Source organism: Amphiura filiformis, chromosome 7 (assembly GCF_039555335.1).
Source record: "Amphiura filiformis chromosome 7, Afil_fr2py, whole genome shotgun sequence".
Taxonomy (NCBI): domain Eukaryota; kingdom Metazoa; phylum Echinodermata; class Ophiuroidea; order Amphilepidida; family Amphiuridae; genus Amphiura; species Amphiura filiformis.
In genome coordinates this window covers 26,561,887-26,573,853 of record NC_092634.1, presented here as the reverse complement: position 1 = coordinate 26,573,853, position 11,967 = coordinate 26,561,887, and positions in this window count along the sequence as shown.

Sequence of the window (11,967 nt, the reverse complement as noted above, 5' to 3'; positions counted from 1 at the left end):
GTCTACAAAAGTATGAGAAAGAGTAAAAAAAATACACGGATACCTATTCATAATACATCATGGGTAGTGTAGATTAAATGTCATGCGTCTCGTAACGGGAATGGGATTGAGATAAGATAATATAAGATAGATCAGATATGAGGTGTGTAGCTTTTAATCATAAGTCATATTGATACTACTAGGAAACTGAACAAAATAATGGAATATTGACCACAATTCAACGGGAATGATACAATTTTGTTGATTCCAATTTCCGCAAAATATCGCCGAATATATTTTACAATTATATGGATTAGCCCTTGGTCATTTGGAAGAAGACAAGCATGGTTCTCTGATAGGGGGAGTTGAATATCGACCTGATAGTACTTTTTGAGAATACATAATTGATTTATATTTTACTAGATTTTTGAATATGTCGCCCCAAGTGAAAGGAGAAATGGTAGACCCATGAGATCACCCCGGGAAACAATTCTTACTATCTCCGCCATGAGCAGACTAACGGATCATTGCTTTCTAACTCAATTATATTTATTTAGTTTTGGATTTCGGTTGGGATAAGGGTTAAAATCTAATACTATACCTGTACAAGCACATTACGTATATGATAAATCCTAGGATTTATTTTCATATTATTTGAGCTGAATGTTATTTTTTTTCTGTTGTTGTTGTTTCGGCCAAAGCTATATAAAGTCACAGCACGTTTTACAATTTGCTGTTTTGTGATCAAAGCATGGTCACAACCCATCAAGACCTGGGAGGCGTAAGTGCCTAAGTCCCATTTTGGCTAAATTTATTTTTTGGGGCGGGGGATTTATGATGCTAGGGCTCAGAAAATATAATGCAAACCTTTCAAAATGATTTGTGCCAAAACATTGCTAAAGACATTTTAATGCATATACCAAATTATATTTCCATATACCTTGCTCCATTCTTTTGATTCAATATTTTCAAATCTTTAAATACCAAAAGTGGACCTTTATACTTCTTCAGCTCATGTCCTCAAATACTGCTTTGTATTGCCACACAAAAACACTTACTGTCACGTACAGTCATTGACCGGCTTTATAGTAAACAGTCAAGTGTTCCAAGTGTTTTTGTTTGACACATATTCCCTCGCTTACCATTAGTCGTACTATTGAATTTATTTACATCGCACTAATCAACGTGCCTCTGAATGCCAACTGACCAAGGGCTAAAAACCTGAGACCGTCTAAATATAAACCCTTCTGAGAAGCCTTCTAATTATGTAAATACCGTCCACATTATAAAATTAAATAATAGTACAGCACCTGGTTACTGCATTATCCCCTTGATTACTTGCGAAACACTTTTTACAATTTGTAAGGCTCTTTGGCAAAGCCATAGTTCATTGAATTTACAATCGTATGACAAAACAGGCGATAGTAACTTTTTGCTCAAGATTTGCAATATAAAGATCTCATTGAAATGAAGCTAGTATGGAAAATATAAGTGTGGTCTTTTATTTAATGACATAAAATTTGAAAGATATTGTAAGGTACACTTGAGGTTTTGACTTTTAAAATCTACTAGGTCAAACAATTGTGCTTGAATAGGTCGTTTTCAACAGATTTTTTACATTATTTTGTGTTGCTATAAAATTGCGTCATCTGTTGACGGAATGATAAAAAACAGTTTTTAGCGTGAAGTGTTAGCTTTCGTTTGATTTAAAAACTTTTCTGATTGGATGAAGGGAACATTCGGGGTTTTGACAAACAAAAACAATCACAGACGCCGAATGTTCAACTATTTACCAGCTAGATCTCACACAGCTGTTATGATGCTATGCACTCAACCGGGTAGTATAAACACAGAGAGTGTGTATGCCAGACTCGCTGTGTTTGGAAAACATATGTGTACTCGGGTGTATCGAGATGGAAACTGTGCATTTATTAGAGAATCGTTTTGTAGCCAAATCTTATCATATGCAGCAACAACATACGCATGGATTTCTAGTATGCACCCCATTATATTGTTCTATTTTGTGTCAAATGATAACTTGGTATCTTCTATCCGATGAAGCTCCAAAATATGTCACTATGATGTCAGAATTGTAAAATTATGATAACAATAATGGACTTTTCGTAAAGACATTATGCTTGTTTTTTGAATGTGCAATTTGTATTGACACTACATTCGTATAATTATGCCTGTACTTTCCCCCTGAAAAGTGTTTGCTTTCCAAACAAAAGAGATTGTATTCATCACTCCATTCGAGGAAATTAATGGAGCGGTAAAACAATAGTGCTACGTCATAGGTGTGAATTAAGACAATACATTATCTACAAAACACGTTAATATTGATTTTGGTCCAATAGTAAAACAATGCATTTTTAACGGGGTGAGTTGGCGCAGCGCTTGTTCAAGTGACGATATGTTTTCTTCGGGTTCCGCTGCAACCGTCCTACTTAAAGCGATCTGACTCTGATGATTAACCAGTGACGGTCTGCGACATTACCTTGCTTTTAATAAATCCAATGATTTATCTATTACAAAAAAGAAAAGAAACACACGTACCGTCTCAACATGAAAAAATAGAAATATGGGCTTATTTGAGCGTTTTAAATTAAATAATGTTGGTGGTTTAGCCCTTAATAAGACGCTCATAGCACTCTACTTGAGCATTGACCCAGTTTCATTGAAGCGCTCAAATGGTTGAAAAACCCAAAGACATCTATGCATTAAAGGACATATTAGCACATGGCTGATGAAGAGAGTGGTAACCATGCCCTCCGGTGCCTTAATATGCTAAATCAAATGACCAAAGCTTATTATAAGACTGCTTATTCATCTTTTACGAAGAAGAAACCACTGCGCTCTCTCTAGGGTCAAGCTATAATACATTATCCATGCTCGAGTGGATATAGGGTACAAAGAAGCCAATATATTGTACACTCTACCGATACAATTATATCTATTACAGACTTGACATTTAGTGTGGAATATATTTTTGCAAAATTCCATGGCTGGTCTGGACGGGGTCTGCATAAACCGTACGTTTTTTAGACCTTCATTGCCTATTTTTGTCAATAATGTAAAGTCGCCTCCCCCATGCCTTTCTAAAAGAGAAACCATGCCAATGCCGCTGGGACGGCGCAATGGAGTGCCGGGGACTGGGGGTGGGGTATCATATGAAGGGGTGAACTTTGAGAGAGCAAGAATATATAGAAAGGTAGAGGAGAATATAGAGACGAGAGGGGAAATTAAACAAGAGGGGAGGGAAATGAGAGATAGAGAAATGGAGGTGAAAAAATTGGTGATTAATTACGCTTTTAAGAATTAGTAAGTTTTCTAGCGGGTTGTGTTGTAAATGGAAATAATTAAGCCTTTTTAAAATAAAATAGGCCTGCTAACATAAGAATATCTAATCGAAATATTGATAAGGGGATTAGTGCTAGCTGCCGAGTTCATTTATGTTTATTCAAACGAAGCGCCTAAGGTATACATGTGTCCAAGAAAAAAATCCGGGCGAATGAATTTGGACGTAAGTCGAGAAATAGACAACAGAATCCACAAATCTAAACAGCATCGTGTATCTTATTCTGCATCTTATACGTCAATTTTACTGGAATCGGTTGACTGATTGCGAAGAAATGAGCGATTACAATGCATGCGTCAATTCACTTCATTCCAAGTTTGAAAGAATCATGTTTCAATACAATGCGCACATTTTCATTCTTTTTAAACAATCTGTTTTTTGGAAAACATTTAAGTAGTTTTTGTTCAAATTTGAAAACCTGCTTGATATTAAAAATGAAACCTTGCATGTAAGGTGATGCTCGGTACTTGTAAAAATCCTTTTTCGTTAATGCTGATATAAATGTTGCATAAAGAATTATTGCATACAAGAATTCCAGCTGGCTTTAAAAATTTCTCACACACATTAAAGTTTTTGGAATATTTCGTAGATATTGTAATCTTGGCTCAAATGTTCTTTGGAAAGTTAAAATCATATTTGCACAACCTAAAGAATTAAAGTTGGAACGCTTCCAATTGCAATAATCAATGTTTTCTCGGACAAAATGTTATTCATCTTCAGTGAAAGCATGAATAACATAACACCGTCGGATTATAAAATGATTAATGTGGAATGAATTTAATGAGATACACAAACTTTAGGAAGCGGTGAGAGAGTATGGAAAAAGCGCCTGTGATCAAACTTGGAATGAACTGCATTGATACCCGCATTGTGTAATCGTTAATTTCTTCGCAACCAGTCAACCGAATCAAATAAAATTGTTGTACGTGATGCACAATAAAATAGGCTATTTCTACATTTCATTTTTTTTTATTCTGATGTCTACTTCTCAATTTTATTCACTCGGTATTTTCTTCTGGGACACCCTGTAGTCTTGTGTCTTGAAATATGACCAACAACCCACTTAACCGAACAAAATGATGAAATGTTTCTGCAGTCGCTTACACAATCCCTTCCTTTGATCGCCCATTGATTCATGCGTCCAAAGTGACAAAACGCCACTGTTGCAGCAACCTATCAAATGTTTGCGTTGAAGTAAAAATGAGCAAAAAATCTATAAATGTAAAGTTGCCATTGGAGTTGAAGTAAATTCATTTAAACTTTCTAGTTACTCTCTCTCAAAGTCGAGCCCCGAAGAGAGTCAAGTGTTCCATCACGATCTGCAAATTCGAAATCAACATGCCTTCGAAGGTCAACGACCAAGGGCCAGAAACTTCAAGAAAACACTTTAAACTTTATTCTAGGATATTGTCGTCTACAAATGAGAAAAAGGAGAAAGAACTTGATAAGTATTCATACATTATGTTCAGTGTAGATTAAATGTCTTGCGTAGTTTGAGTTGTCCTGGTTTAAAAATCATAGTGATACCACTAGAAAACTAAACAAACTAATATAATATTAACTAGCACTAGCTCCTTGCCAAATAATGTACCACTTAAATCACCACAACTCCCACCCTCGCGCAAGCGCTCGTTTGCCGCTTTACGCTGGCAATCGGGGGGGGCATCGCTATCAGAGGAACCGAACCCGTTTTAAATAGAAAACAACAGATCAGCGTGAAGAAAAACATGATGAATATTGACATAGTTCTCTAGACATGGAAAGTTGAATATCGATCCGTTAGTACCTTTTCAGAATATATAATCGATTTATTGTTGAATGATATCTAGTTGAAATCTACCATGGTGATTATACTGAACTAATTTAGAGTATTTTATTAATATGCCGGCCCTATTGAGAGAAGGAATGACAGACCCATTACCTCGGGGAAACAGTTCTGATTATGTCCATCATGAGCAAACTAGAGGATCATTCTAATGTGTTATATTTATTCGGTTTTGGATTAGGATTAAGATAAGGGTTTTAAAAAATATATCATACTCTTTCTGCACAATCACTTTCCAGATAGGGCAACTTCTACGATGTATTTTCCTGTTATGTATTACTGAGGCTGAATGTTTCTTTGTTTTCGGTCAATCCTATACAAAGTCATAGCACGTTCCCAATCTGCTATTTTGTAGTCAAAGCATGGTTACAACATGCTTGGAGGCATAAGTGCGTAAGGTACATTTTGACGAAATTTAGTTAGCGGTTTTGGATGCTGCTAGGGGTCAGAAAATATAATTTCCAATGTGCATACTAAATTGTATTTATTGCTATATTATTTTTGTATAATATTTTTTAGTACACAGTCAAGTGTTCCAACTCAATCTGCAGATGTGTTTTGGTTTGACACATATTCGCTCACTTACCAATTAGCCGTAATATTGAATTTATCTACATCGCACTAATCATCGTGCCTTTGCATGTCAACTGACCAAGGGCTAAAAACCTGAGACCGTCTAAATATAAACCCTTCTGAGAAGACTTCTAATTATGTAAATACCATCCACATTATAAAATTAAGCAATAGTACAGCACCTGGTTACTGCGTTAACTATGTCCTTACTTTTGTATTTTGTAACACGCTTTTACACATACACCCCTATATTGTTTTATTTCGTATATAATGATCACTTGGTATCTTCTATCCATTGATGCTTCACATTATGGCTCTATGACGTCACAATGTGCGCCCTCGCAGAATTGTGAAATTATGGTTATTTACAAAACAGGTTAATTTTGATTTTGTCCCAATCGTACAACTCTGTGTTTTCCACGGAGGAGTGAGTTGGCACAACGGTTGTTCCATTGCCAAATGGTTTTGCTCCGAGCTCGGCTGCAACCGACCTACAGGGTGTCCCAGAATGATCTGTACCGGAAAAGATGGAATTTTTTATGTATGAAGGGCATGTTGAATGGTCATATTGTTTTGCATATTAAGTTCTACATATATTTAGCTTTCTCAGATTTTTTAGATTTTAAAAATTGGACGTTTCTAGTAGAAGTTATAGAAGATTGCGTAAAAATGGTGAATTCTAAGTTTTGACAACGCAACCTATTTTGAAAATCTGTAACATTACTAACCGTTCAGCACAAAGTTATTTGTAAAAAGTTATGCAGGTATTTTAGTTGTGCCCTGTTCATATTTCCACTAAATAGCCGATATCTATCTATTATTTATGACGTTACGAAGCAATCATTATATGGAATTAATGATTTCTGGCCTAATCCCTTTCTCTCTTTGGCGGTAGTTTTAAATATAGTTATTGTGGTGTGAGGTCCATGTCATTTGAAATGCTTGCAGAGATCGAACTGGTTGTGGTACAGAAAAGACGGCTCCTCAATTTACTGTACAGCAGCGTGGATTTCTTTCAGAAATTTACTGGTAAACCGGCAGCTATGTTGAGACGCAAAGAAGATTCATTAGACGATAGTGTATAACGTAAAGAAGTTTGACGAGCACGGAACTGTCAGGAATCGGCAGAGTGAAGCTTCAGGTGCTCGTAAGACTGTATGAACTAGAGCGAAGATTGCAGCTATCCGGCAAGCTTTAAGGCGCAACCCCAACAGTAGTTGTCGTCGAAATGCTGTCCCAAACATCCCACGTTCTTCATTTAATCGTATCGTGCCATTTTCAAAGGTATGCGAGTCGTTTTTCATCGATTTTACATTATTGCATGCCACGCCAAAACAAATAAAGGTAGCGTGCTGAAATTAACAGAATAAGTAGGAGACATGTCCAACATTATAATGCTGGTATCAAAAATAGATAAATTGCCCGTCTTCTATTTTTAGTTATTTTTGCAAACACGGTACAAATCATTCTGGGACACCCTGTAGTTGACGGGGTATGATTCTGATGATTCACCTCGCTTTTAATAAACCAATTTTGTGTATATTAAGAAAAGAAAAGAAAAGAAACAAAAGTACCGATTCAACATCTGTAAAACGATAACCATAAAAACGAAAGAAACATAATACTTTTTTGAGCGTTTTAAGTTAAATGTGTCGATGGTTTAATCTCTAGCCCCTTAGTAAGACGAGGAGTAAAATGTAACACTCATCTCACTTTACTCGAGTATTAACCCAATTTCATTGAAGCGCTCCCGGCGCTCAAATATTTGAAAAGAAAACAGCAACAACAAAAACAACGGAAACATCTATGCATCGAAGGATATATTAGCACATGACTGACCTGGAGAGTGGTTACTATGCCCTCTGGTGAGTAATATGCTAAATCAAATGGCCAAAGCTTATTGATTACTAATTCATCTTTTACGAGGAAGAAGCCACTGTGCTCTCACTATCTCTAGGGGCAAGTTATACTATTCATGCTCGAGTGGATATAGGGTGCAAACGTGCCATTATATTATACAGATAAAAATTATATGTGATCAAACGTACCAAAATCCCCCTTTAAAATTCCAATATTTCAATGTTTTTGGGCGAAAAATCAGTTGCAGCATAGTTTACAGTGCGTGAGTGAGTGCGAAAGTCCATGATGACTTATGACGTACCCATGCATGCTTATGACGTGTTATGCATGTTGTGAAATGAATAAACGTAGTAAAGAGGAAACTCGTAGCTACAACCTGATACCAAAATTGGTATGCATAAAATATTAACTTATCAGTGGGGATGGCAAAACTCTTAAGCAGGTTAATAAAATAACTTGGTGGTAAATCAAATGATCCATATTCTTGCACGGTTCATTTTATTGTATTAATGATCTAATTAAATTTACCATGTTTACGTTAACCCTCAGATGCATAACACATGTTAAAATTGATTATGCTTTTACTATCTATTTTTTAAGAAAAAAATCACTTAATATTCACGCAAACATAGGATTACAAAGGAGTGATTTGAAACCACGTGTAATCAGTCCCCAAATTGCATATCCGCGTATTTTAATATTCACAAGTTAAAATATCTAGGCGCAATATTTACGATACGAATAAACAAATGTAATTATTTGAATTGCAAATACCAAACGAGTAATGCCCAGAGCGTGATACGAATCGTAAAAGACACAAAATATGGCATATTAAACTGTGACCTTTTTATTATTTTCAACATATATAAACAGCCTTTTTGTAAAGGATATTGCAAAATAAAACTTCAGCCATTAAATATGATGTGTGATTTGCTCCATAACGACGCCCTCATTTTTTTCTCGAATTTCTACATTTGGCATTTTTTAATGCACAGTGGTTTACTGAAATACCTAAGACTAGGCCTGGAGTGCTTTTATTACATAATTTAAGGGGTTTTATGTATCTCCGGTTTATTCAGAATTCACCAATGGAGTGCTTACTAAAATGTCTCATGAATGCCAGCCCATGTGTAAATTGTATCATTGTATCGTGGATTCTAATTTCCGCAAAATTTTGCCAGATAAATTTAACATTTATGGATTAGCCCTTGTCCATTTTTGTGATAGTTCTCAGACAAGGGAAGCTGAATATCGACCCGGAGTACTTTTTTAGAATCATAATTGATTTCCTTTTGAATGATATCAAGCGCGAAATGTACCATGATGATTACTGATTATGTATGAACTAGATTTGTGAATATGCCGCCCCAAGTGAATCAGCTCCACAAGTTGAATGTTCAAACCGTATAATCATTAATGAACAGAAAGAATCTGTCACGATTGAATGGTCAGCCTTTTTTCATGTGTTCTTCCAGTTGTGTAATAGGAGTAGCTGATGGGAATAGTGATGTAATATGGCGCCACGATTACAATGTAGTTTACCTCCAGGTATTGCGAGCTCTATTTAAGTGCAGACAGGGAATTCGTTAGTGCTGGTAAAGTATGGAAAGATATATACCTTAAGAATACCGGTACATACGGTATTTGCCATATTTGAGGATATAAGCAAATGTTTTCATGAAATGCGCTTCGGGATGTGCGGCTACACTGACTCCAATTTTCAAACTTTCTCAACCAATGACACCCTTAATTTGCTTTCTTCTCGGCAAAATTACACCCCCTTTAAAATAATTATGAGCACATTTCTGACAAAATGACACCGCTTCTTCTCCAACACATTCACATTTTTGTGAAATAAATAGTAACACTTAATGGCCACAATGCTTTCTTAATCATAACGTGTAAATTGTTGGTGCAAAAATGATGAAATTATTTCCATTTTTTAAATATGTCCATTGGGCAGAATTAGTCCATGTCTACAGAAATGTATATCGCACGCGGTTGTGGTGTACAGTGGTATGCATGCAGTTTTTATAGGTTATAAACTATACTTTAAGAATATGTAAACGTTATGAACATTAAGCATGTTAAGTGTTAACATTGTGATGCAAAAAAATGGGTCAAAATCGGGTTGCGTATTTACTGGGACACCTGTATAACGAGCTTCCGACGGCAAAACGTCAGTAATTAATTGTAAACTCCTTTAAAAAATATGTAAATTTGTCATTTATTATGGTGATTTAATACTTCATGATTTGAATAACCTGAGGCACTAAATCATTCATATTTTCACTATGTACTGATGTTAGTTAACCTATTTTCGTCATACTGCCCAGAACCATCTATGCGATAAATATGTTTATTATTCTACTCTAATTTTTTGTAATACGATAAAGTACACATTTGAAGCATAATCGGACATAACCCTACCTCTAAATTTCAATAGTATTGCGAAGTAACATACTACGTCATTAAAGTTGCAAATCTTGTGTAGAATATAGCGATATTAATGAAAAACAAGTGATCAGAATATAAAATTGACTCCAGGGTGCATATAGCGATTACACTCTGTTCGTGACTACTAATGCTTAATTATGATTGCTTGCCTAAAGGTGTAATGAGTTTTCAAATGAAACGTCTTGTCTGTAACATATGCTTGTAATGTAGGTATTAATCTACGTTGACCTTGTTATAAAGAAAAGTACATTGGCATTAATACATTGTAAATTATATCCTAAGGTGTTTATTTCAAGAATTTGTTGAACTCTACGCTTCCTTTCGTAAATAAACGAATGACGAAAACATACCCGACGGCTTGTGTTCTTATTAAAATAATAGGCATACAATTATTTGCTCTACGCGTTAAAATCCAAGCGATGGACATTGATCAATTTAATCGTTAAATTAATTATACGTTGCTCACATACCAAAGTAGAACTGATGACCAAAATGAATTTACTAAAGAGAAAGTATGTCAATGTGTGTACATTCTAAATATACAAGGGTTTCAAAATGAATCCTTAAGGCTGTGATTAGTGACCAATCAAGTTTAGATTAAAAATTAATCTTACAGATTTGAATTTTAAATATAAAAGGTTTAATCTTAAATCTGTACGATTTAATTTTAAATATAATACTTGATTGTTCCCTAATCACAATCATTTAGGATTTAATGTAAATCCTTGAAATGTAGAGTATAATATAGATTGAACAACAAAAAGTACGTTGGGGCTTTATGACGGTCATTATAATTATGATATCATATTTTTAGACCATATAATCAATTGATATAGTTCAATAAATGTCTTAAAACTAATCCATGGCATCGCGTTTATGCAAACATGTACAGGGTGTTCCTCAAAAAATTAGAAAACTCTCATTGCTCCTTCTTTTTCGCCTATTTCTGAAAGGTCGATCAAGAATGGTAAGCAACGCAAGTGAAACATGTATTCGCCAAAGGTCCTGTGGTTCTTGAGTTATGTTGTAAAGAGGGCTGAAACAACAACACTTTTGTAAAACGTGCCTAACTCATTAACAACAATAAATCGATTTGTTCGTTTCGTCGCGCACCATTTACTCTGATTGTCAATCAGTCGCGTTATTTTGTGTGTGTGTGTGTCAAAAGTCCTTGGTTATTTTTTGATTCCTTAACTGTGACAAATAAAGCTGTTCAGGATATCCTCAGCAATGCTGCATGGCAAGGAAAACATTGCGAATCGTTATGTCTTAAACGATCTGGCCCTTCACTTAAACATACACTTCTAGTGCCCGTTTCTATTCATCGTTATGTATTCTTCTCCCGTGCATTATTTTCGCGAACTACCCTTCACAGCCCAAATTATATAAACCTGCACGCTAAACAATGCATTATCTAAAACCTGCACGCTAAACAATAGATTCTAGATAATACGTGCACGCTCAAATACTAGAAATACTACTTTCACATAACCATAAAGTAGAGTTAGGTGGCGCTTTAGACACATAGATCACATAACTATATAATTGTCTGTTCGATATATATACCAACAAAAAAGTACGAATATACATTCTGTGGTGTTAAAATGGTATAGTTACAAACGGTGTTCTATACTAGTGTACAATTACCGAATAAGGTGCAACTCGCTAGACTTGAGTCCAGTCCTCGTTTACGGAGTTTAGGATTAGGGTTTAGGGTTGGGATAGGGCAGTCTTGTAATAAGACTAGTAGAGTTGCACCCTTGCAAATATCATTGTCATAAATTATGATTAATGACCTCAAATAAATCAAACATCAAATGAGAATAATCGAGCTTCTATTAATTAAAAAGGGCCAAAAACAGGTGGATCATAATTATACAAGATGACACCATTGCAAAATATTCAGCATTTTACA